This window comes from Dreissena polymorpha, chromosome 2 (assembly GCF_020536995.1).
Source record: "Dreissena polymorpha isolate Duluth1 chromosome 2, UMN_Dpol_1.0, whole genome shotgun sequence".
Classification (NCBI taxonomy): Eukaryota; Metazoa; Mollusca; class Bivalvia; order Myida; family Dreissenidae; genus Dreissena; species Dreissena polymorpha.
In genome coordinates, this window is record NC_068356.1 from 84,900,769 (window position 1) to 84,926,801 (window position 26,033).

General features: G+C 34.4%; 1 protein-coding gene and 1 long non-coding RNA gene across 3 annotated transcripts in view; both read left to right on the forward strand.

Annotated features, from left to right (window-relative positions):
- Positions 1-26,033, forward strand: part of LOC127867884 (insulinoma-associated protein 1a-like) — a 499,447-nt gene that overhangs the window by 353,882 nt on the left and 119,532 nt on the right. The window lies entirely within an intron of this gene.
- On the forward strand, positions 789-4,136 carry LOC127867897 (uncharacterized). The gene is made up of 2 exons (XR_008043788.1): positions 789-912; positions 2,559-4,136. It is a non-coding gene; the product is annotated as an uncharacterized LOC127867897 (long non-coding RNA).

Below are 26,033 nucleotides of genomic sequence, written 5' to 3' on the forward strand. Positions count from 1 at the left end.
GATAAAAAGCTCGATTTCATAATGCAGACAAGTTTGGGTTTTGCAGAGACATGTTTTGAAATGTAAACAATTACTTGCATTTGTATTAAGGGCGTCGTAATAAATATTTGCTCATATCAATTTATGGAATGCATTTAAAACTTTTTTCGAAGCTATTTGGAAACAGAATTGCACTTGCAGGCATTAATCGAGTGAACCGATTCGCACTTTGTGTAAGTCGACGTAAGCTAAATGTAAGGTTTATTATGTTTATTGATAACCCGTGCGTTAAAAACAAACAAGGTTAAAACCAACTAGTTTTATATCATATTTTACACTGAGAGTGTAAATATTCTAGTTGAACGCCCAGGCTTATATGGCACGTTTGTAGTGTTATTCCAGTGTTTAATAACTATAACTTTATGTCCCTTGACGGGCTATCATGACCCCCGAATGCAAGACTATAAGACTTTAAAGTCCAATAAACACTCACAATCAACCAATATTTCGTAAAATATTTCGTAAAATAAAGTTAAAATATACAAAATCAGTGTTCCTTATCGCAATAGCCAAAATTTCAATGCTATATGTGGTCTGGTAACATATATTTAGCGAGCTGCAAAATGCTCGTTTTTATTTTGTGTGTGACAATATATTCCACGTGAATTTCCCGAGACGATATCCGAACATTCACGAGCGAACGCGATATTGGCTTTGAGCATTGTCGGCAGCACAACGTAGTTAAATCATGGAAGCCGAAGCCAATCTCGCGTTTGCTCGTAAGTGTTCGGATATCTTCGCGGGAAATTCCCATGGAATATATTGTCACACAAAAAATAAAAACGAGCATCCTTTATCTCGTCAAATCTATGTTACCATACCACATCTAGCGTTTACATTTTGGATATTGCTATAAGGAACACTTTTTAATGGGTAAACTTTATTTTACCAAATATATGCTGATTTTGACTGTTAATCGGGCTTAAGACTGCGACGCATTTTAGTTTATTCATGCTAGTGTATACATGTTCCAGTTTATGTACTCGGGTGAGACGCGTCGTTTCGGTTTCGTTTGTGCTGAATTCTAACGTTTTATGAAAATCGGTGAATACATTTCTTAAAGGACGCTTAGTCATTCATGACCAACGCAAAAACGTGTCCACGTTTATATTCTAATTTGCAGAGTACCTTTCGACGCCGTCGAACTTTGAAAAGAATTTTTCGCGTATAAGCATGTATTAAATAGTAGAACTGCACAGCTGTATGTATTATAATTGGAATAAGACTTTTTCCAAATAAGGGTCCAGATTAAACATAAGTCAACAATAAGTGGCAACCGCGTTAAGTGAGTGCATATTTATTTTAACGTAACATAAAAAGGCGTTAAAAATGAGGCTGTCTTATTACGATACGATATCAAAAATGGTAGCCAAATCACCGAATACCGAACAGTCTTTTATATTTAAACTATGCCCAGTTTACAATGCTATCCATATATCATAGAGTATTGCATTTGAAACTTGACGCGGTTGCTAATTTAATAAGAACTATATATAATTAAGTACCTAGCAGTTCGCGTTATTATCTCGCGACATTCGAGACTCTCCGATATCGCCTTTGTGTACGCTTAATGTTCATAAACAATTAATTATTGAAAATATTTAATACTTAAATAATTTAATACTTGAAAACACAATAAAAGATATTTTGATTGGTAATAAATAAATTAAAGTCGGGTAACTGATCGTTAGTTCACATAGGTGCTGGGTTGGCACGATTTTATTCAGTAACAATAACAACAATATGAAGCTTGTCACTGTGATTTAGTAGTTCTCCATATGTGTATATCAATTATCAAGCTCTGTTTAAGCTTGATAGTTAAGTTGATATATAAAAACGTTAACTTAATATACAACTCGAGTGATTTATAATTAAACTAGAACTGTCCTAGAACATCGTAGACATGCTGAAATGCATTGTTAGTGGGCGTACGGGTATAATTGAACGGGCATACATCTACTTTTTGAAATACACAGGTAACAGCGGAGAAAGGAGAAAGCAAATTTAATACACTCTTTTGTTTTTAATTGTGAAGCTTATCGTTAATTTGTATTCACAAATCCCGACAACTTGTCATATTAGATGTATTTGATATAACGTCCCTAATTCGTTCCATTATTTTTTTAAGTTTCTTTTTTTTAATTAACCTCCAATAATGTGTCATTTAGAAATATTCATAATACCGGTAGATGACTCTAAACGAATCTTAATGTAGTGTTATAAAACCAGACCAATCATGGTTCCACCCATAAATGTATGAGACGCGATCTAAGAAAAGGGGATTTAATGCATGTGCGTAAAGTGTCCTCGCAGATTAGGGACGACACTTTCCTTTTTTATGATATTTTCCGTTGAAAGAAAGTCTCTCCTTTTCAAAACTCCCGTTTAGGCGGAAAGTGTCGTCCCTGATTAGCCTGTGCGCACTGCACAATCTAATCTGTGACGACACTTTACGCACATGCATTAAACCCCATTTTCACTGAGCGCGGCTCATAAGACAGTTGCAATGCTTGTTGTAGTTAAAGCATGGTGTGTGTTCGATTCCTGGTTCAACCGCAACGCAGGGACAGTCACGATGAGTGTTTAAATGAATTTGCAACATATGGGCACATGGATACACAAATGTGGACTAAAACATCGGAGACATCAAACATGTTCGTCGGACAGGACGAGAGTATATTAAACATTTTATAAAGCAACCATCATGTCCATCTGACAGCTTTATGAACCTTGCTACATCGAGAATCAACATTGTCTAGGACGAGAATTTAAACAATGCGATTATGTATCTTTGCTCAAAAGGTTTTTTGTTTGTATTGACTCGTTACAAAGTGATGAGTGAAAGTTATAAGATGCTTTTAGATTTATTCTGACTCGTAAGACGTTTGATTTACGTTAAAAGGGCGACAAGAGCCCTTAAATGAGCCCAAAGATGTTATTTTGATCCGCAAGCGACCTTTATTTGCCCAGCCATCGATTCGCCCCTTGTTTACACGTACCCTTTACCCGTGTTGGTAATATTCACGTTGCTCGTTATTATGAAGTTAATAGAGTGGCGATGCGCCGACCTGGCTAATGATAGCAAGGGTCTTGCAATACTAAGGGAACGCCTAAGGTCTTTACAAAATGTTATTTACGTGGGCGCGGCGATTTGTTTCATTAGAGAAAGAAAACAATTAAATGAACGCCTGATTGAAAAAAAATGCGCTTCAAAAACCACTCAATGAATACGTTTTCTTTTTTATTTCGACGACTTTTTATTCTGCAACGCATTACATATTTTTGTCGATAATAACAGTTATGATAATAAGCATCAGGATAAGCTTCATAAACTATCATAATCATCATCTGCTTCTTCCTATTCTTTTTCTTCTTTTTCCGCGTCTTTGAGGGTGTTTTCAAACATGAGTATTGATATGATATTGTCGGAAATATTAAATGCTTTTTAAAGATGATACTACCATATCCCATTACATGTAAATGTAAATACACTCACTTGTTTTTCAGGCCTTACCAGACTATGTGGGCGTACGTACATGCAAATATTACGCAACCCCGTAACATCTTGGGTTTTCTTTTCAAATCTGTAATGTAAACACTCAAAAACAATACTGGCTCGAACTATTTATGTCACCGTGTCATTTCACGTGAATGGATTCAAATGGCATGCATGTTTTGAGAAAACTTTGAAAGTCAACAATTCCTCTCATCCACAAATAACACCTTTTCTTAAGAATGACATTTATCCCTTGTTACACATAACGGCCTTTGAACAGGGGCCATTAGGCGTGTATTTTAGAGCATTTAAGGGGTCACATTTCAAGGGGAACCGTTTAAATTGCTCTTAGGCCTCCGTTAAGGGTATTTACCGTTTGAATAATTCTACTTTTCTGGTCAACTGAACTTTTTCAAACTATTTGCGAGTTTCTAAAGACGCGACAATTGACCATTTGACCTTAGCTGTCATTTTCCGACAGTTTTGCCAGCTTTATGACGTGTGAATTAAATGACCACCAGGTGTTGTGACTGACATTATTTCCATTATATTCTTGTTAAAAAATCGGAAAAAAATTATACACGAATTACAAGTGTTAGAAGTCGTTGTTATTTATTTCAACGACATTTCTTATTAGAATTGACTTATTCAATCCCAGGAGCTTTTACGAGAGCAGAGGGTCAGAAGAAAGAAAATCCATTTGAAAACATTTTTTAACGGTAAACGGCATTTTAAAGTAAAATGCTGCTGCCGCAAACCAAGACTATACGAGCGCCCGATTGACCCCTGAGACATCGCCTCGCTTGTGTAGAAACTAAAGATTAATACTTGCCGTATCGTTATATTATTTTACTAATTTCAACGCGGTTTTAAAACTTTTTTTTGAATTTTTAGAACGGATTTTTTTTCTGAAATGTATTTTTATGCATGTTCTTTGCGAGTGGGGCTGTAAGTGTAAATTTAAGACTGTTGCCCGAATCAACGGTTTTTACTAAGATGATTTTTATAAATAGAATGATGCTCTCAGCGTTGCAGGAACATAATCGATATATACACATATATTTCAGGTGCTAAAACGTATTATTTTCTATTACAATATCAATAAAATTAGCATAATGACGCCACTAAAATGTATCCCTATACTAGACAACATAATGCGAAAATGTGAAAATCAAATTTTATATATGTTATTATTAGCAAAAAGTCAAGCAAACGTTTGATAACATTAATTTAATTAAATCATCCAATTAACTACATGTATTACACTAACGCGTTTGTTGCATTGAATACAAGCGCCTTTATTATAACAACGTTTTAAAGTTTCCACCACGTTTTTTGAGAGCTTATGACTCTTTAAAAAAGATTGCTTTCATTCTAAATAGAATTGTTTGTAGAACTTGCGAGCAAATACATTAATCGCGCTACCACGTGCATTGCACGTGCGGTACACTCCAACCCACATGGACAATCGGGCGTATGTTACCTGACCACTTTAAACACATAAATACAACAGTTTGTCTGTGTTCGTTGTTACTTTGAGCTAAATATCAATGAGCCTCGTTATGGAAAAACTTGGACGACACAGGGACGACGTCCCTGATAATCCTGAGCGGAAAGCACAGGGTAATAAAGGACAAAACTTTACGAACAAGCATTAAGCAAAGTTTTCTTAGAGCGAGGCACAAATATGATCGACAGTTTTTTTAATTATAGTCCACTTTTATTTACCCATACTTTTCGCGAGGCGACTATACATTTCGTACATTGTGCTGATTAAATAAGGTATTTGCGATTCTCACGACAGCCCTAGGCGGACCCCTTTTGATAGTCTTATCGACATGTTAGCTATTCCAACGAACTAATTTATTATTAAATATTGATCGAAAATCTCCGTCAATATTGGGGATTAAAAGTGCGGAACCCTTTTGGGTTAAGATTTGAATTATTTTGGGGATCACGGATTAGGGATTAGAAACGGATTGGATAAAGGAATATAAACACGGAATTGAAGTCAAAATACAAACTGAAGTAGAACAATCTTAAGAAATACTTTTGAAGTTAATTGGTATTGAAATAACGGACAAATGTTATTTAAACCGGTATTGAAATAACGGACAAATGTTATTTAAATCCTGTGCGGAGATATGAAAACACAATTATTTTATGTTTTTTACTAGACAAAAAGCCAACCACAGAAGATCAGCGATTCCTTTATTACCTCGGAACGCGAATTGTTTAAGCCTAACAATGGAATAATAATATTAAAGTTGAATGCTGTTTTGTGTTTTATTCAGTGAATCAGCATTGACAGAGTCTATAGAATGTATGCGTGGATCTTTTCTTCAATTAACCGCAGATTTACCCCATGAATCACCAGTCAATTGCTTGTTTACAAACATTTCACCGATATGCCATGAGAAACAACCCTTCAATACGATCTGCTGAAAACAATCGTCTCGTTGAAGTGAACATTTTAAAAGATGGGCGTAATATAGTATACATGTACGTCGATTGACATTGTTCATAGTGTCTGTGCATTCGTAAAAAGTGTATAAAACATGACTGATAATGAATTTGACAATCCGAGAATCGTTCTGGGTGAAGCTGGGCTTATTAACAGGGCGCAAAATCAACGGGGCTTTCAGGGGGTTACACAGGGCTGGACAGAATGTAAACACACTGTTAAGAACTTTATTTTATCTTAAAATCTTAAGTGCATAAAGAACAGAGTTTCTTGCAGTTTGTGCCGATATCTTAAAGGGGCCTTTTCACAGATTTTGGCGTGTTTTGAAGTTTGTCATTAAATGCTTTATATTGATAAATGTAAACATTGGATCTTAAAAGCTCCAGTAAAAAATCAAGAATAAAATTAAAAAAAGAAAACAAGAGTAAACCTCAGCAGGGCTCGAAACACTGACCCCTGGAGTAAAAAGTCTACGACCTTGACCTCTCGGTCATTCTTCCAGATACAATCACAAATGTATTTTATACTCTATATAAAATATAGCGACAACAAGAGAACTCTCCAAATTATTAATTCGTTTTGCGTTGAAACGCTTTATAAGTTTCAGGTTTTTAAATTGTAAAACGATGCATATAATGGCTATTTTATAGCATGGTAAATGTTCAGTTTTACTGTTTCCTCACAAATATCATAACTAAAACGAAAATTTGTGAATCTGAAACAACTTTTTTTCAATTTTGTCAATTTACCCAAACATGAAAAGGCTCCTTTAAAGTTTAAAAATAAATCATTGAATACGTCTGAAATTGGTGACAAAATTTCACGTTGCGTGAAGTATAACCGTGCACTACACAATGATCTTTTTTTCACAAGAACACAGGCTTATAAAATAAAGTAATTCTGATGTATTTCACATTGTCATAAGAAGCATAAAAATCTGTCTTTAATGCACTAGTTGAAATTATTAAGAAAAATTGTTTAAAAAAGTTGTTTGAAAAAAGCACAACTTGCTGGTGTGTTTACATCCATTAACGTTTAATTGGGAACCCTCAAAGTCACTTGATCCCTGTTAATGCACGTGCGGGAAGTGTCTGCGCAGGTAAATCACGGTCGACACTTTCCGCCTAAACTGGATTTTCGCTAAGAAGAGACTTCCTTTAAATGAAAATTACCTTAACGAAGAATGTGGTTTCCCTTGATTAGCAGACGTGGACTATACAAGACACGTATCTGGTACGACACTTCGCACATGCATCAACCCCAGTTTTACCAGCAAGGCTCATATGATTGTAGTCACTGTGTATCTGGAACAGAAACTGAGGCTAATTATCACTAACAGGGCAACAATGACGTCAAGCTCAACTATAATGACCTTATTATGACAACTAGTGATGTTGTATAGTACGATGATACAATGGTAGATGTCATGATTATGATTTTGCTGTGATGATGATGATGGTGTGGTGGTGGTGGTGATGATGATGATGATGTTGGTGTTGTTGTTGTTGTTGTTGATGATGATGATGATGATGATGATGATGATGATGATGATGATGGTGGTGGTGGTGGTGATGATGATGATGATGATGATGATGATGATGATGATGATGATGATGATGATGATGATGATGATGTTGATGATGATGCTCTTATATGTTCAATATACGAATGCAGTGAAGTTCCAGCGAAATAAGTCTAACATATAAAGTCACACTCAACTAACAAACAATAAATCTAGGGGGGTCACTTTTTGTTGTTTTTTATCCCATTTTCACCGCGACATTGACAGTATAACACGTTGTGGAATATACTTGCTTGTATTCAACACTGTGGAATATACCTGTCGCGTGCACGGACTACTTTTTAAATGACGTCATGCGATATGCGCTAAAATTAGTCGATATTGTTTGGTTCATTGATCGAATTTAAAGGTCACCCATTAGAAGAAAATGTGCATATTTTGCAGAAAAAAATATATATGACACATTCACCAAAAGAAATGTTGAAATAAAATATAAAATTACACGATTTTTGTTTTGTTATTTTTTTATTTATATTTAATTTACCACTGAATGATTTTTCATAAGAAACAAAGTCGACAAAACTTAAGCTTCAAAATTATACGACCTTCAACCTTTAAATCTAGTCATATGACATAATTTTTCGCCATCCGTATAATGAATCAGCTGATTGATGGCGTCATAAAATGACATACTTATTGCGTCATTTTCCCCATTTTTTTTTGACGATTTATTATAAACGCGACTTATTTCACATGTTTTCTTCATATGTCGACATATCTGAATTGTCAATTGATCATATTTGACTTATTTCGTGTAATGTGCATTGTTTATAACCAAAGCATATAGATCTACTTTTGACATTTAACTTAAATATTAAGAATGTACAACAAGCCATACACATATCGCACAGTTCATGAATAATCTGCTATGTTTGCTTTCCTATTTAATTCACGTTAGGCATAGAGCTGTGTAAAGTATAAGATGGTAAAAATAGCACCACACTGGAATTGGGAACGTCCCATTTTGTACACGGGTATTTTCTACTCATTTATCTGTTGTGTACTGGAATGTTTTCCATTCTTTGTGTATTTATATATTAAATTATTTTTTCGTACAATAAGGGCATTTACCATAGATAAATTAAACATTGTGCAAGTTTAAACATAATTATGTTTGTATGCAGAAATCTGCAAATGCAACCGAATTTACCAACGGCTATTATTAGATAAACTGCTCCGGTTCATTTGAACAGCAGTAATGTATGACGTAGCGTGTGACGAAGAAGAAAGTTTATCGCGTTCATAAACTCATTTGAATTAAGTGATAGAATGGCATAAGGGTCTTTATTTAAGTATGCTAAAATAATAATTAAAGACCCTAGATGCAATATCGTCAATTATTGAGTTAAATGGATTAATAGATGGATTTTAAAGGATAATTAAAGGTAAAATACTAGTTCTTAGTCTTACGTGTTTTGATTTTTGTTTATGTTTGTACTTTTGTCGTTCCCTGTTATCGGGGAAATGATTTTAACATGGGCGCAATTGATGCATCGGATCACACACGGCATACCTATAACATTATATAAAAAACACGTTCTGCGCGTCCTTAAATTCGTCGTTCGAAGTCGGAAAACGTAGATCTATTGCCCTGTATATTTTGTCAAATGAAGTGTCAGTCGCTGCAATGGTCTGTTTACTCGTCAAAAGTGTCAAGGTCGTCGATAGCTAAAGAAACTTCAGCGTACAGTTTATTTAGTATTGACAGACCTGTACAAAGTCGCGCCAGTCAAAAATCATAAAAAGTGACATTTAAATTTATGGTAGCCAGAACTAGGTCGTCGATGGTGTACATAAATGTTGACATCGACAGCATTTTGTCAGGAGCAATCGCTGCCATATTGGATTTTGATCATTTTCTTTCCAAAATAAAATGAATTATAGTAAAGTAAAATTATCTTTTCGCGGTCGTAATGTATTAAAATTCGCAAACTGCGTAAAATTGAATGTAGGCATATGGTGATATTTTTACTTGTTTTACAGTTTGTGTGTGAATTTTTTAAAGACTATTTTGCGTACCAGAACAAATACATGTATATCACTACGCATGGTTACATTTGTTAGATTTTAAGCGCTTTTATGACTGAATTAAAATTATTGTTAAGGTTATTAGATCTATATATGTTAAATGTCACGTTGAAAAAATCAAATGGGATAAATAGAATACTAGGATTAGCGTTGAATACAGAGAAGTTTATGTTGCTCTGCTCGAACACCGAAAGCGCTCGCCAAGGCTCGCGCTTCCGGCGTTCTAAGCCTCGCAACATAAACTTCTCTGTATTCAACGCTAACCTAGTATTCTCTATGTACTTTTTTACATCGCAAAACTCGACCCATTTGAATATGGTCTCACAATTTATGCATGCGTCCAATGACGATTATGCGTGAAAATTGATAAAAGCTACCGTGAAAATCCAACTTGGCTGTCATTGTCTGTCACCTATTTGAAGTTCATGCCAATGCATTCGATTAAAATAACCGGCGAATTCGGAGATTTAGAAATGTCTGGATAGAAATAAAAATGCAAATATAAGTAATAAAATGCCTATGTGATAAAACGCAACAAGGTGGTATTGATTTCATTAAATTTGATTTGTTAAGTTATACCCATTGTAAAATGACCATACATAACCAGAGATCATGAATAAAGGTCTAAAATCCGTGGGTTTACGAGACAAGCAAGCTTAAATAAATAGGTTTGAACTTAAACTGAACACCAATATCAATTTAATTCAATTACAATTTAATTACTCCAATATTTTAATATTCATTATAGGAAACGGATTTCAAAAAAAGAGCGAAGAGATCTGCCAATTATGCAAACGGGGAACTTAAACAGCATTCATAATGGCACATGTATAGAGATATACTGGTATATTAGCCGCGCTCTGAAAAAATGGAGTTTAATGAATATGCGTTAAGTATCGTCCCGAATTAGCCTGTACAGTCCGCACAGTCTAATCAGGGACGACAGTTTAGGCCTAAAGTGTCGTCCCTGATGAGCCTGTGCGTATTGCACAGGCTAATCTGGGACGACATTTTACGCGCACGCATTTAACCTTCTTTTCACAGAGCACGGCCCACTTGTATATGAGTCGCGCTATGAGAAAACGGGGATTAATGCATGTGCGTTAACGTGAGACCCTGATTAGCCTGTGTAGTACCCCAAGGCTTATCAGGAAGGACACTGTCCGCTTTTATGATATGTTTCGTGTTAAGGAAGTCTCCTATGAGCGGAATTCAATTTAAGGCGTAAAGTATCGTCCCGATTAGCCAATGTGAACTGCATAAGCAAATCTTTAAAAAAAAATACGCACATGCATTAGGCCCCATTTTCATATAACGACACTTATATAATTTCGTTTCCAGAAGGTAAAGAAAAAATGTCGATCTTAAAACAAAACAGAATATCGTCTGTACTTAAACCTTCTGAAGAACAAATTCCCTAAGAAAACTAATACATTTTTTTCTCGCGCATTAAGTAATCCCATCCATAGACTTGTCGTTCAACGGCGGTCAAAATATTTAGACGCACAAATATCATAATACTGCTATTCACTGCTGTTCAAAAACGACGAAATCTCCTTAAAATTCCCATTTATTGTCGTCTAAGGTGGGGAATTACACTAATATCGTACCTGTATTACAGATAATGACGCTCTTTCCAATACTTTTGTTGCGTTTAAATACGGAAAATCCGCACTTTTATTGTAGCATTAAACTGTAATATATAGATGATGGTAAAAGTCGTGAGAATCTACCGTCACGCCGAATATTTTTGGATAAGAGACATTTATGTTTCAAATTCTCTCAGTTATGATTAATGCATGGTTTTGAAAACACCGAGGCAGTCAGTGCACAATATGAGCCGCGCTTTGGGAAAAAGTGGCTTAATGCATGTGCGTATTGTCTTCACATAGTAACCTTTGCAGTAATCAGGGACGACGCTTTCCGTCTTAATGAATTTTTTGCGTTAAATATGTCTCTTCTTAATGAAATTCCAGTATATGCGGAAGTGTTGTCCTTGATAAGCCGCTGAGGTTGCACAGGCTAATCTGGGACGACACTTTCCTCCTAACTGGATTTTTGCTAAGAAGAGACTCTTTGTAAACGAAAAATACCACAAAAGCGGAAACCGTCGTCCCTCATTTGCCTGTGCGGACTGCACATGCTACTTTGGGACGACACTTTACGCACATTCATTCATTAAACCCTTTTTTCACAGAGCACGGCCCAATTATGTAGTATATAAGAATTACTGGGAGGGGGTAGTAAATGTGTCAACGTACATGTGTAATTTTGGGTGTATATGTTTGGGTTGATATTTTTTTTTAGTTAAATGTACATTAACTAACCGAAAGAAATCTTATAGCTATTATAAGTTCTGACAACTAAGTTATTACCTCTTTACCCTGAAAAAATGCGCATATAAGTTTACTAATAAACCCAACATGAATCTCTCGACTTACACGCAAGTCCTCGTTTTCATCAACGCTGAAATTAGAACTTAAAAATAATCTGACATAGGAAAATAAACCGTTAGATCTATACAAGAAAATCATTTAATTCATCTTTCAAACCAATACACCCCTCTTTTATAGCGAGCATATTACATGAAAAGGCATTCGCTAATTAAAAAGCATTCACCATTAATAATTCATTTCGCCGGTTCTTTTACTATCTTTACAAAGCTGAAAGTGCGAGATTTTACGGTTACGCTGCACAATAGGGCAAACTTTTTTTTAGAGATTTGTCCCACGGTCCCTACCGAAAATCCACAACGCGTCATTTCGTCGATAGGTATATTGAATAAGATTGCGCCTGGATGATGGAAAGAGCTTTCGCATGACGTTGCATACTATCGTCTGTGCGTTTTAAGTCGCATAGTTCAATATAGGTTTATTCCCGGCGGCTTAAATAATTAGATGCATGGGGTGCGGGATTTGAGGGTACGATGCCTGTGGCGCGGGGATAAAAGAACGGCGGTCGAGTCTTAAAGCAAGCATCAGTGCTATAAAGTCAGCTTAACGGTATTGCCCACCCAATTCAGCGGTGATATGTACACATGCGCTGTGCTATTAAAGGCGGCTTTTAATGTAAGAACCTCACTCTATGGAAATGGGGCTGTATGCATATGCGTTAAGTGACTCTAATAACCTTTGTCGAAATATTTCGATAGATGGCAAACGCAAACATCCGTTTTATGCGCCTGCGCTGCAAACGGTTTACAGAGATGAGTTTACTGGCGGCGAGTAGATACATTGAGAGTATTTTCATTGAGAGTATTTGAGAGTAATTTCATTGATTCATTGAGAGTATTTTAAAATCCGTTTGCATCCGTAAAGTTACTATACAATTACATATGGCGCTGATATTAGCCGATTTTTCTTTAGAAGTATGCTTCATTATAACATTGTTGTTTTTACACCTCAGAGAGTTGAACGTTATTGTAGCTGTAAAAGTTTTGGCGATTAATTTAAGTTCTGGACTTTAAACTTTTAAATAGTGCTGCTTTATCCTTGCTCCTCCTTTTTTTCCGAACAAATATTCGGCCATTTCCGCTATTCGCGTTCGAGCATTTTCGGTAAATATCGGGTCACCTCGTTAACCTCCGGTGGCGAAATTGTATTCTTTTCTTAATGACCTACATTTATGCAGACATTTTCAAAATAATTGCCATACAAACTAATTTAACAAACTTAAATATACCATGAAGTCACATATGGTTTACTGATATCATGACAACGCTAGTATATACCTATGAAATGTAGATTAAACTTTATTACACAAAACTACAAACATGATTTATCAAAGTACATCGAGACCAACAAACGAAAAATAAGAAATCGAAACAAATTATTTGAAGGAGTTTATATTGTGTTTTGTGCCAAACTTGTTGCGAAAATGATATTATTAAATGTAATTTGCATTTTAGGAATTTTTTATCTACGCCATTTTCTTTTAAATTAATATTTTACTTTATATCTTAAATAAAATAATTCCCTCGTTTTCACCCTCTTTAATAAACGATTTTGAATGTCGTATTAAAAATGACTAATTGAGAAGAACCAGTCACGAGTAAAATCGGTCTCGTGTGATGATGTATACGACCGATAACAGATAAATAAATAAATAAATCATTTATTTACACGCGCATTTAGCTTTTAATCTTTGATCTCGGTTGGATCTTAAGGTAAACTCTAAGAATCTAGTTGAATAAAAAGTCATAACTGCGATGAATGGTGTTGCGGTAAATGTTTGAAATCAGTTTTTATCTCGATCGAAATAAGGACTTTATGACGAAATAAAAACTGCAAAAATGCATTAATTACTATAATTCATTGCAAATTGACGTTTATATAATAGTTTATCATTAAATGCAGCCATAAAAGCAATAGAATTGATGACGACATTGAATGACGAGGTGTGATCATTATTTTATATTTGAATACACGATCGTAAAAGCGGACTAAACTGGTCCTTTGTTGTTTTGATAAAAATAAGAATTTAAATGTTTGCTTACACATATACATGTGTATACTAAATTATGTCTTCGCAAATAACTTTACATATGATTCAAATCGGGTTCAGTTTTCAACAATAGTACAACGTTCTATGTAGTTTAAAAGAGTCACTTACCTGAAACTTTTTTTTTGTAAAATTGGGAACAGTTTATTTACGGCTGAACAGCTTACCATCCAAATCATGAGGAAAGCAATGCAATCGGTTTTATGAAAACGATTTTTTTTATTGTTTCTCGAAATATTCCATTCAAACGATGGTGAGAGATTCCTCTTGAGTAACTAGGTACTCTATGTTAGTACCAAGCGCGTTCGAACTTTAGCATAATTAAATGAGTCGCGTCCTGAGAAAACTGGAGATAATGCATGTGCGTAAAGTGTCGTCCCAGATTAGCCTGTGCAGTCAGAACAGGCTAATCAGGGACGACACTTTCCGCTTTTATGACACATTTCGTTTAAATGAAGTCTTTTCTTAGCAAAAATCCAATTGAGGCGGAAAGTGTCGTCCCTGATTAGCCTGTGCGAATTGCACATGCTAATCTGGGACGACACTGTACGCACATACATTATGCCCAGTTTTCGCAGAACACGACTCAAATAATTGTCTTATAAACGAAATAGTTACCAATGCAATGAACGGCATTTTCTTAGATAACAAATGAAGCTCCTTTATAATTCGTTGGGTTAAATTTGGTGGACCGATAATTTAAAAGCTCATATTTAAAATACATAACAACTGACAAATATATAGCTATTTGTTCAAACCAATTTGTAAATTTGTGTAAATATTTGTAAATATATGTGCATAAAGTTTCGTCCCACATCAGGGACGGCACTTTCCTCTTAGACTGGATTTTCATTTCGAAGAGACTTCCTTCAAATGAAAAATTACATTGATAAGGAATGTGTCGTTCCCAATTAGCCTGTGCGGACTCCAATCGGGGACGACAATTGACGAACATGCATTTAGCCAGTTTTATCAGAACGAGGCTCATTTCTATAAACCCATTAGAAAATATTTATTTGTGAACAAGAACAACTCTTCCATACCGATTCCACTTCGCATTCCAATACGTGGCCCTATAATTATGTTCGAGATTATATGTTTGTTTGTCTGATTATTCCCCATTCTCGAGTATTTGTTCAGACGACTTAAACGTTGGCGTGGTTTCTGTTACCATAGCTACTCAGTGTCAACAATCAAACCCGTAATGTAAATAGACTTTATGAAATCATAAGTCCATAAAATCGACGAACACATTACTCATTTTAAAAACGAAACACGTGCCCTTGCATGACTAAACAATCTGTTTCAATACTTGAATGTTATCAAGGAAAACATCGAGTGCTCAATAATAAGGATATGGTGAATTTAGATTTTTTTATTTATAGTAAACACGGTTCTGAGTTAAACCCTAATATACATAAAGCATTTATGGAAAACAAAGATCCAAATAGCAAAATCACGGCTGCGTGTTTAATTTAAAGAATTGACTGCCGGTAATCACTAAAATCTAAACATGAAATACACCAGTGCATGTACTAAAATTTATCATACCACCGCATTGATATCTGCCTGATATAACGTTGCCTGATATATTTTTTTATATAATGGTCAACAGGAAGTTCTTATATCAGTCAATGTTTGGATTTACGTGGGATTTGCAATAAAGTTAACAATTTCTATCAACATGAATCAGGTTTAACAAAACAAGCAATTTGATACCAAAAACGTACATATTTTATTAGAGTTTAAATCAAGTAAAAAATCACAAAAACGTTGTTTTTTTTTAAATCGCAACAGCCCGCACTGCAGAAGTTAAACGACGTCATCAATCGGGCAATAATTCTTAAATATCGATATAGTCATTGCACTCGCAAGTGTTGCACAGAAAGTCAAGACAAATGATAACTGTATGCTAATCCTCATCTATTTAAACAAACGATTTAACAGGCTTATGTCATTATTGACACCATCATCAAAATGTCAATTTCAATACACATCTCCAAAATGGCGTCTCCAAACTATTCGGTGAAATGTGTTGTTCGATTAAATTTGTCGCTGCAGTCCATTCCTGATCCCCAATTCAAGACGTTTATAATTGTACTCTTCCCATTCGTAGTGCAAACAACTTTTTTTTTAAATCTCTATACGATGTTTAATTTAAGCGATTATTCGTGTAGTCTTTTCGAACGCCGTTTCTACATTATGTCAACGTGTAAAAGCCGGATCAGCAAATTCAGCAGGGATCCGTACATTTTAAATATAAAGAAATGGATTGTTTTGCAGATTTTTAGGAAAATGTGGTATGATAAACAGAAAAACAGGTTACTATCCCATCATTTTGTAATATATCAGGCTCGGCACGAATAAAATAACGGCTCGGCAAGTCTCGCCGTTATATTATTCTAAGCCTCGCCTGATATATTACAAAACGATGGGACAGTAACCTGTTATTCTCTATGTATCTCGCTCTACTAATCTGTTATTATAAAATACTAAATAAAACAAACTATTGTAGTTTTGTTTTCTTTTTAAAAAATATTTGCATGTTTGGATTTTGACAGCAATGATATAACTGATTAATGTTCATCTGTAACAAAAACTTGCTAACGTTTTGCACAAGTTTTTGAAAAACTGGAGCTAATAAAGCGAATGTAGCAAAATTGTTTATGAAACGAAGTTTATGGTCGACCCAAAGGAGAGGTTCGATAAGTGGGAAAAAAACTGTTTTTATGTCTTATCGTGGTATATATGACGACGATTTCCTCGTTGTCTCTTTATAATCCGCCACGACTGATTTCGAAATTTCATTGAGGCGGCATAATTTAATTTCTATAAACTACATCGTATTTCGCATTCGACCAATTTCGTAAATTGGCCTTATTTATTTCAGAAAATATCAACGCAATTCGATATTCTGTAGTTCAAATTGACAACATTTTCTCACAATAAATGCCTACTATGATTTCTGTAAACATGAGCTTGCGGGATTTAAATGTGTTCCTTAACAAACTATGCCTATCTGTAAGATGTAATACTAACGTAATTAAAGCGATAATTATGACACATTAATTTGTTGATTACCAAATTATTTACGATGTTTGTGAATGCTATCTTTAATAAACTAAGCTTTTCCGTACTCAATTTAATACTTACGCCATTGAAGCTATAATTATGACAAATTAATGTGTTGATTACCATATTTTTCGAGTTTTGTGAATGCGAATTATCATAACGCAAAATATTTTAAAGGTAAGGGTAACATTCAATATTAAATTGAGTACAATGAACTCCAATAATGTGAACATTAGTAAAGGGAGTTGTGCACGTTTTGTCGATATGAAAATTGTCTAACCTTTTTCACATATTCAGACAATTAAAATATTCTATGAATAAGGGAGCGAAGTGCCATTAATGGCGTAGGCTCATACTGAAAATACAGCTTCGGTTATAAAATTACCATCCTTTGAAATTGATAAAATGATAAAGACATGACAACGAATAACGATTTGATAATTTTGACTAATTCTGTTGTTTCCGTTATTTTTTGCGGATAACTTATATGTAGCATAAAACACAACCACTAAGACTTTAAAGGTTTCAATCTTTATTCTCATTTATATACATACATTACATATTTATAACAGTAGCAAATATTCACATTTAAATCATTATGTATACAACCGCTAATGGTGTTAAGCTATATCAGATATTGCAAAAGTTTGCATAGCATTATATATGATATTATTCCATTATCACTATTTACAATACTAAGAGATAGAAAATAAGTGCTACTCTTTCTTTAAAAAAAAACTGCGATAAAATAATCAAGGTTAAGACACTGATTGCTGTAAATTGGAGCACTAGCGCGCTAATAAAATACACTTTCAAATATCGAATATCATTCCTGATCAGATCAGAAATGAACTGATTAGCACTGACTTTTTACATTTATATAAAATTACATTTTATATCACAATAAAACATACATGACATTATTTACAAAGTAAAATTGTCGTCTTCTTAAAATTGCCTGTTAGGTGTTGGCACATTGTCTAATCAAGTCTCTATTTGAGAACAGCATCATAAATTGATATATTTTTGATAAGTTTGGAAACTCAGAATTGCATAAATTGTCTTCGAGAGTTAAATATCTCTTAAGTCATTATATATTTGACATTCAAGTATAACATGAAGTTCATTTTCTACATTTTTGCTTAAACATAATGGGCATGTTCTATTTTCTCCTATAAGCCCTTCATAACGCCCTGTTTCAATACGAATGGGTGCAACACCAAGTCTAATATTTACTAAACGCAGAACGATGAGATAATGGTAAAGTAAGAGTACAATAATCTTCTACATTATAACTATACTTTAACAATTCATACAATCTAAGTTAATATCGTCCTCGGCCAGATGGACCTATCTCGTTATTAATTCGTCGAAGCCAGCCAGCTATTGATGCAACATTCATGTTTAATTGCTTCTATATTAAAAGCAAATGATCTTGGTATAGCTATTTCTAAATTGATGTTGATGGTCGAGAGTTATACATAATTGCCCTTTAATCCCAAGGACACTGGTTCGAATTCGAAGAGAACAAACATTTTCTTTTTTTTATTTCTTTCACAAATTATAATCCATTTACTATGATAGAGCTCTGCATTTTTGTGGTTAAAATCTAGCAATTTAAGGCATTTACTTACACAGTTAAAAATACGACCCATTCGGTGAACTTGTCCGTTTGCTCAAATTAGTATGATCAGAAATCTTAATTACCACTAATTTGATTTATTTAATGGTAAAAGATCGAATTACGAATTCTTCGAAAACAGGAGCTGTTCCTTTGGTTTAAAACACGAAAAAGAAAACACAACTACTAAAATCTGTGTGGTGAGATTCTATTAATGAAAAAACATTAAATACGCATAAAAAATTAAATTGAATTAAGTTCTATACATACACATATTATATCTGAACTAGTGAATGAATTAGCAAATGTATCAAAACCCCTTAAAAATACTAATAAAACTTTGCAGACAGTTTTCTATTGACTTCTTTAATTTATCAACTCATATCGCACAGTTTACTATCGTTAATCAACTATAATACCACAGTTTACTATTGTTTATCATTTCATATCACACAGTTAACCATCGTTTTTCCACTCATGTCTTACAATTTACTACTGTTTATCAACTTATATCGCACAGTTTACTATCGTTTACCAACTTATATCGCACAGTTTATTATCGTTTACCAACTTATATTGCACAGTTTACTATCGTTTATCAACTCGTTTCGCACAATTATAAATGTTCATTAACTTATATCGAATAGTTTAACATCGTTTATCAACTCATATCGCACTATTTACTATCGTTTGTCAAACTTTATATCAAAGATTTATTCCGTTTTTCAACTCATATCGCTCAGTTTACAATCGCGAATCAACTCATTTTGCGCATTAAATTATTATTTATCAACTTATATCGCAAAGCTTACTCTAGTTGATCAAGTCATATCCCACACATTTAAACCAGTTATGTTATATAATATTGAGTCAGAACCATATCACATTGGATACTATGGTCTGGTTCCCGTATTTTTTCACGCAGGAAAGTAGTGTCAGGGACAAGCGACCCCAGACAATCGTGATATATAATTCAGAGAGAAATAACAAACTCAAAATCCATTGGCGCTAGATGTTTTTTTTAACTTTTATTAAAATATATACACTTATATGAGCCTCGTTCTGGCATAACTGGGCTTAATGCACGTGCGTAAAGTGTTATCCCTGATTAGACCAGGGATGACACTTTACGCTTTAATGGGACTGTTCGTTTATGTGGAAAGTGTCTTCCCTGTTCAGCCTGTGCGGACTGTACAGTTTAATAGGACACGACACTTAATAGAAGAACGAGGCTAATAATGTAAAGAGATGTAAGGTCAATGGGAAGGGGCAATACACTAAAAAAGAGGGCGTCAACGATATGTGTGGGCTGAGTTCAAACACAACGACGGCCGATCTTCTTTTTTTTTTTAATTTTCAAGGACCGTGCCAAACATACGGAGTCGTTAAGGGTCAGAAATTAAACATGATACGTTTTAAAGCTCTTATCTATTTATCATTCGATTTTTGAGTTTTTATATTTGTTAACAACTTTGTTTGTCCGAAAAATAAGAGCTCACAAAAACACGTTAAACTATCTTACATCAGAGAAGGGTAATTAAAAGTTGAAAAGATCTCTTGATATTGAGTAAATAAATGTTGAGATGAAGATCTCTTTTTAATAACGTCATAATAACCGTATCTGTTACTTTGACAACATTTTCTCAATGTCAGTTAAATCATTATTTCATTGAATTTCATATTTGACAAGTTCTGTTCATACAAGTATTTCCTTTCATCCATTTTTGCTAAGTTTTATTTTTTCGGTACATTACCCTATATATCTCGGTAAAGTTTAGTAGTGTTTAACGTTCCAGTAATCATAGGTCTTAATTGGTCGGGGTGTTTTTGTTAGCCCTAAGTGGCATTTGAATTGATTTTTACACGCATGCTTAGCTTCCATTGAAATAAGAAGAAATCTGTCTTTTTTGCACATTTAAAACATTTAAGACATTGACCTTTCGACTGTTCACTGACAACATGTAGCGATTCGCCTGTTTGAAGCTGTCTTCGTTATTTTTTTTTAATTTATGTATTGTTCAATTTATTGTTAAAAGTGAATGCGGTACTTCTTCTGTCTCAATCTACTATGGCATCGTGTTCTATCTATTCGTTTTCTAATTTAACGTTTTCTACCTTTGTGTCTTCTTCCTATTAATCTTTTGCATCTTGGTCATCTCAATCTTGTTTTGCATGTCTTCGTCTTCTACTTCTACATTCTACATCTTTTCCTTCTTTGTCTTTAGTATTATCTTCGGCTTACTCTTCTTTTTTTTTAGTTTTTCATTATATATTTTTACAACTTCTACATCTTAGTCTTGTAAAACATTGACGTTATTTCTTTTTCGTCTGCCTTCCACCTCAATCTCTATAGATTTGTCTTTTATTTCACCGTCTTCTTTTTCGTGATTTATTGACCGCTTAATTTCTATCCCCACGTCTTTTACTTCTTCATCTTATATCGTTATATATTCTACCTAATTGTATTTTGCCTCTGTGGCATATATCGCTTGGGCATTAACTCCTTTGTACTTAATATAGTTTACTCCCTCCTTGGGCCGTCTATAGCAATTAGTATTCTTCCTCTTTGTCTTTTACTTGTTCAATTTCTAAGTTTGACATTTCTTAATCTTATAACTCTCCGACTTCTTCGTTCACCATCCATCACCTTATAGAGGTCTAACAATACTAATTATTGTTACTTTTCTCTACGCAAATCAGCGACGACCCTTTCCACTGTTATGGTATTCGTCGTATAAAGAAAGTCGTCTCTTTGCGAAAATCCAGTTTATGCGGAATTTGTCGTCCCTGATTAGCCGGTACGGACTTCAGTAGCTAATATAAGTGAAGGACATACTCTATTAAAAGTTATCAAAGATAAGCACGTACATACCCCTACAAGTAAAAATGATATGTAGACATACTCAAGCAAGACATTTCTTACGCTGTTATCTCGCGTTACCCGCTCAAAGCTTACAGTCTTTTGACGAGAAGGTATAACGGGGAGGCAAAACAGATATTTATTTGTTGACAGTTTCGAAAATGATTAATGATTTTCGCCGAAAAGCGTGTATAAGTGAACAAAATAGTGCATTATGCGTCCGATAATAGACCGCGGTTGACACTTTCATGTGTGGGATAATCAGTACAGCGAACTTTCAGCAAGAAGACACAACAGTGGGCTGAAATGTCGATTATGGCGCTTGTAAAAAAATCAATAAAACATAAAGTTATAGCTTTTTTACAGAAAAAATAGATATTCGAATAATTTTTATTATACGAATATTCGAAAATTCGAAGATTCGTTGACACATCTACACTATTTACCGTTGTATTATCTTAAAAAAGAAGAACGATACAAATATACAACACCCGACCTTTAACGTTAATGTTGAGATGTTATTTTAAATGAGTTTTTCTTATGTAAAAATCGAAAAAGTTCTTATCAATATAGTCTTTCATCATATTATAAATAAGAATATATCGATTTATCACCCTGGTAATGAAATAACATGATTAACGTGACATGAATATATTTAATCATGCATTGATTGTTTTATTTTACTGACGATGAACATTGTGTCAGTCATATAAAACATAATAAAGCACATGTTCTGTTCTGTTCTTAATTCTTTCCTTACATCAACATACGAACACATAACAAAAATTCGTTGTTTATCGCCCTCAAACAACTTCCATTGAGAATTCATACGAATATGAATATAAACATAAGTTTCTTACACTTTTCCCAAAACTAATGACTCGAAGAGATTTATTTTACAAAACTAATTATGTGAAATGAAATATCTTATTCAAAAGTCATGAACGTGTTTCAGCCTCGTGCTTGTATACTTAAATCTTAACCCTTATAGCGCTGGAACCGAATTGTGAAGGCCTTTGCAAACAGCTTGGATCCAGATGAGACGCCACAGAACGTGGCGTCTCATCTGGATCCAAACTGTTTGCTATTCTGATAGTATTCTTTAAAAAAAAATCGAAGAAATGCTTATTTTAGAAATTCAGCAGACGACATTTTAGCAGACGACAAATTACCCAGCATGCAAAGGGTTAATGACTCAGAGAAGTCTCCATCTTAAATCTCATTTCTATTTCATTTTAAATTTAATTTGAACATTATAAATCCGACAGTGGAATATCTATTTATAATCATCAACACAGTTTCGTTTAGATGCATTCTTTCTTATACCTTAACATACATGTATGTTCTAAAATAAAATAGCAAAACAGTTTTAAATTGTAACAAATGTTTTTACATGACTTGCAATGTGTTCATGTGTTGTGTTTTTGCACGGGCCCTGATCTTTAAATACATCCATGAGTTCACGTGTTATGTTTTAACATGGCCCTTGATCTTTGTGTACAACCATACATTCATGTGTTGTGTTTTAACATGTTCCCTGACCTTTGTGTACAAACATAAGTTTATGTGTTGTGTTTTGACATGGTCCCTGATCTTTTTGTACAACCATGAGTTCATGTGTTGTGTTTTGACATGGTCCCTGATCTGTGTGTATAAACATGAGTTCATGCGTTGTGTTTAAACATGGCCCCTGACCGTTGTGTACAAACTTAAGTCTATGTGCTGAGTTTTAACGTGGTCCCTGATCTTTGTGTACAAACTTAAGTTTATGTGTTGTGTTTATACATGGTCCTTGATCTTCGTGTACAGCCATTAGTTCATGTGTTGTTTTTGACATGGCCCCTGATCTATGTGTAAAACCATGAGTTCATGTGTCGTGTTTTGACATGGCCCCTGATCTTCGTGTAAAACCATGAGTTCAAGTATTGTGTTTTGACATGTTCCCTAATTTTTTGTACGCAACCATGAGTTCATGTGTTGTGTTTTGACATAGCCCCTGATCTTTTTGTACAACCATGAGTTCAAGTGTTGTGTTGTGGCATGACCCCTGATCTTTGTGTACAACCATGATATCATGCGTTGTATTTTGATATGACCCCTGATATTTGTGGACAACCATTAGTTCATGTGTTGTGTTTTTACATGGTCCCTGATCGTTATGTACAACCATGAGTTCATGTGTTGTATTTTAACATGGCCCATGACCTTTGTGTACAAACTTAAGTATGTGTTGTGTTTTGACATGGTCCCTGAACTTCGTGTTCAGCCATTAGTTCATGTGTTGTGTTTTTACATGGCCCCCTGATCTTTGTGTACAACCATGCATTCATGTGTTGTGTTTTAACATGGCCCCTGACCTTTGTGCACAAACTTAAGTCTATGTGTTGTGTTTTAACATGGTCCCTGATCTTTGTATTTGTATACAACCATGTATTCATGTGTTGTGTGTTTACATGGCCCCTGATCTTTGTTTACAACCATGAATTCACGTGTTTTGTTTTACATGGCCCCTGATCTTTGTTTACAACCATGAGTTCATGTCATTTGTTTTAACATGGCCCCTGACCTTTGTGTTCAAACTTAAGTGTATGTGTTGTGTTTTGACATGGCCCTTGATCTCTGTGTACAGCCATTAGTTCATGTGTTGTGCTTTGACATGGGCATTGATCTTTTGTGTACAATCATGAGTTTATGTGTTGTGTTTTGAAATGCCCCCCTATCTTTTTGTACAACCATGAGATCATGCGTTGTGTTTTGACATGGCCCCTGATATTTTTGAGGACAACCATAAGTGTATATGTTGTGCTTTTACATGGTCCCTGATCGTTGTGTACAACCATGAGTTCATGTGTTGTTTCCTTATTGAAGACGACTTTCGATATTGGGGCACACTGCTGCCAAAGCTTAGCTATTTTACAATACAGTTTAAGTTTAAGTTAAAGCAGCGCGAAACTAATACAATTTAAGTGCATGTGACAAGAAAAAAATGCTATTTTTATTCAGACTACATTTAAAGTAAAGGAAGTTTCAAATAAATAACGCGGACAAAATATAGTTTGACTTCAGCAATTGGATTTCTTAAGTGAGTTATTTTGTTCACTTCATACGAGTGGGTTTACAGAATTTCGATCAAAATCTTACCTGGTCTACGACGAAGATATGATTTAGTGGTCGTAAAAAGAATCATTAATAATTGCTTTTGTTAAAGAAGACATTCAATTCATCTGAACTGCCACTAAAGCAACTGTTGTAAAGAAATCGTGGTAATGTATACGGACTGCGAGATGCTATTTGCGAGGTGCTCCGCAACAGTGTTTAAATTATTCACCTAATTTGCAACACATAACGTTTTATATTCGCAGGTCATAGATGGCTCTGTATGCACGCATATTAAGTGTAAGTTAAGACTAATTTTAGCCCTACACATTTCTGGTTTAATTTTAATAAATACAGTTTCCTTTTTTACAGTTAATGTAGAATTAATGTAGACATGCATTGCAAGTGAAACAGTTAAGTATAATATATAAAACGAACCTCTCATAGCAATCGTCAGTCAAGAACATTTTATAGAGATCGTCAAGAATCTGTCATAGCAATCGTCAAGATCCTTTCATAGCCGTCGTCGAGAACATTTAATAGCCATCGTCAATAGCATTTCACACAGATCGTCAAGAAAATATCATATCCATCGTCAAGAACCTTTGATAGTCATCGTCAAGAACCTTTCATAGCCGTCGCCAAGAACATTTAATAGGCATCGTCAAGAACATTTCACAGAGATCGTCCCGAATATTTCATAGTCATCGTCAAGAACATTTCATAGCAATCGTTAATAACCTTTCATAGTCATCGTTCAGAATCTTTAATTGCCATCGTCAATAACATTTCACATAGATCGTTTAGAACCTTTCATAGCAATCGTCAAGAACATTTCATAGCCGTCTTCAATAACCTGTCATAGCCATCGTCTAGAATATTTCATAACCATCGTCCAGAATCTTTCATTACCATCGTCAAGAACCTTATATAGCCATCGTCAATAACATTTCATAGTCATCGTCAAGAACATTTCATAGCCATCGTCAAGAACATTTTGATAGCCATCGTCAAGAATCTTTCATAGCCATCATCAAGAACATTTCATAGTCATTGTCAAGAACCTTTAAAGCCATCGTCAATAAACTTTCATAGTCATGGCGATTTTTTAATGCGCAAGTTACGCAAATTTAGAGAAAACAATGTAAGACAATAAATACTCACTTTACTTATAGCGTTGATGTACGGATTACATTAAAAACATTGGCTAGTCTTTGGGTTCATAAATACATGTCCAATAAACCTTAAATATGATTCAATTTTGACTTTTATGGT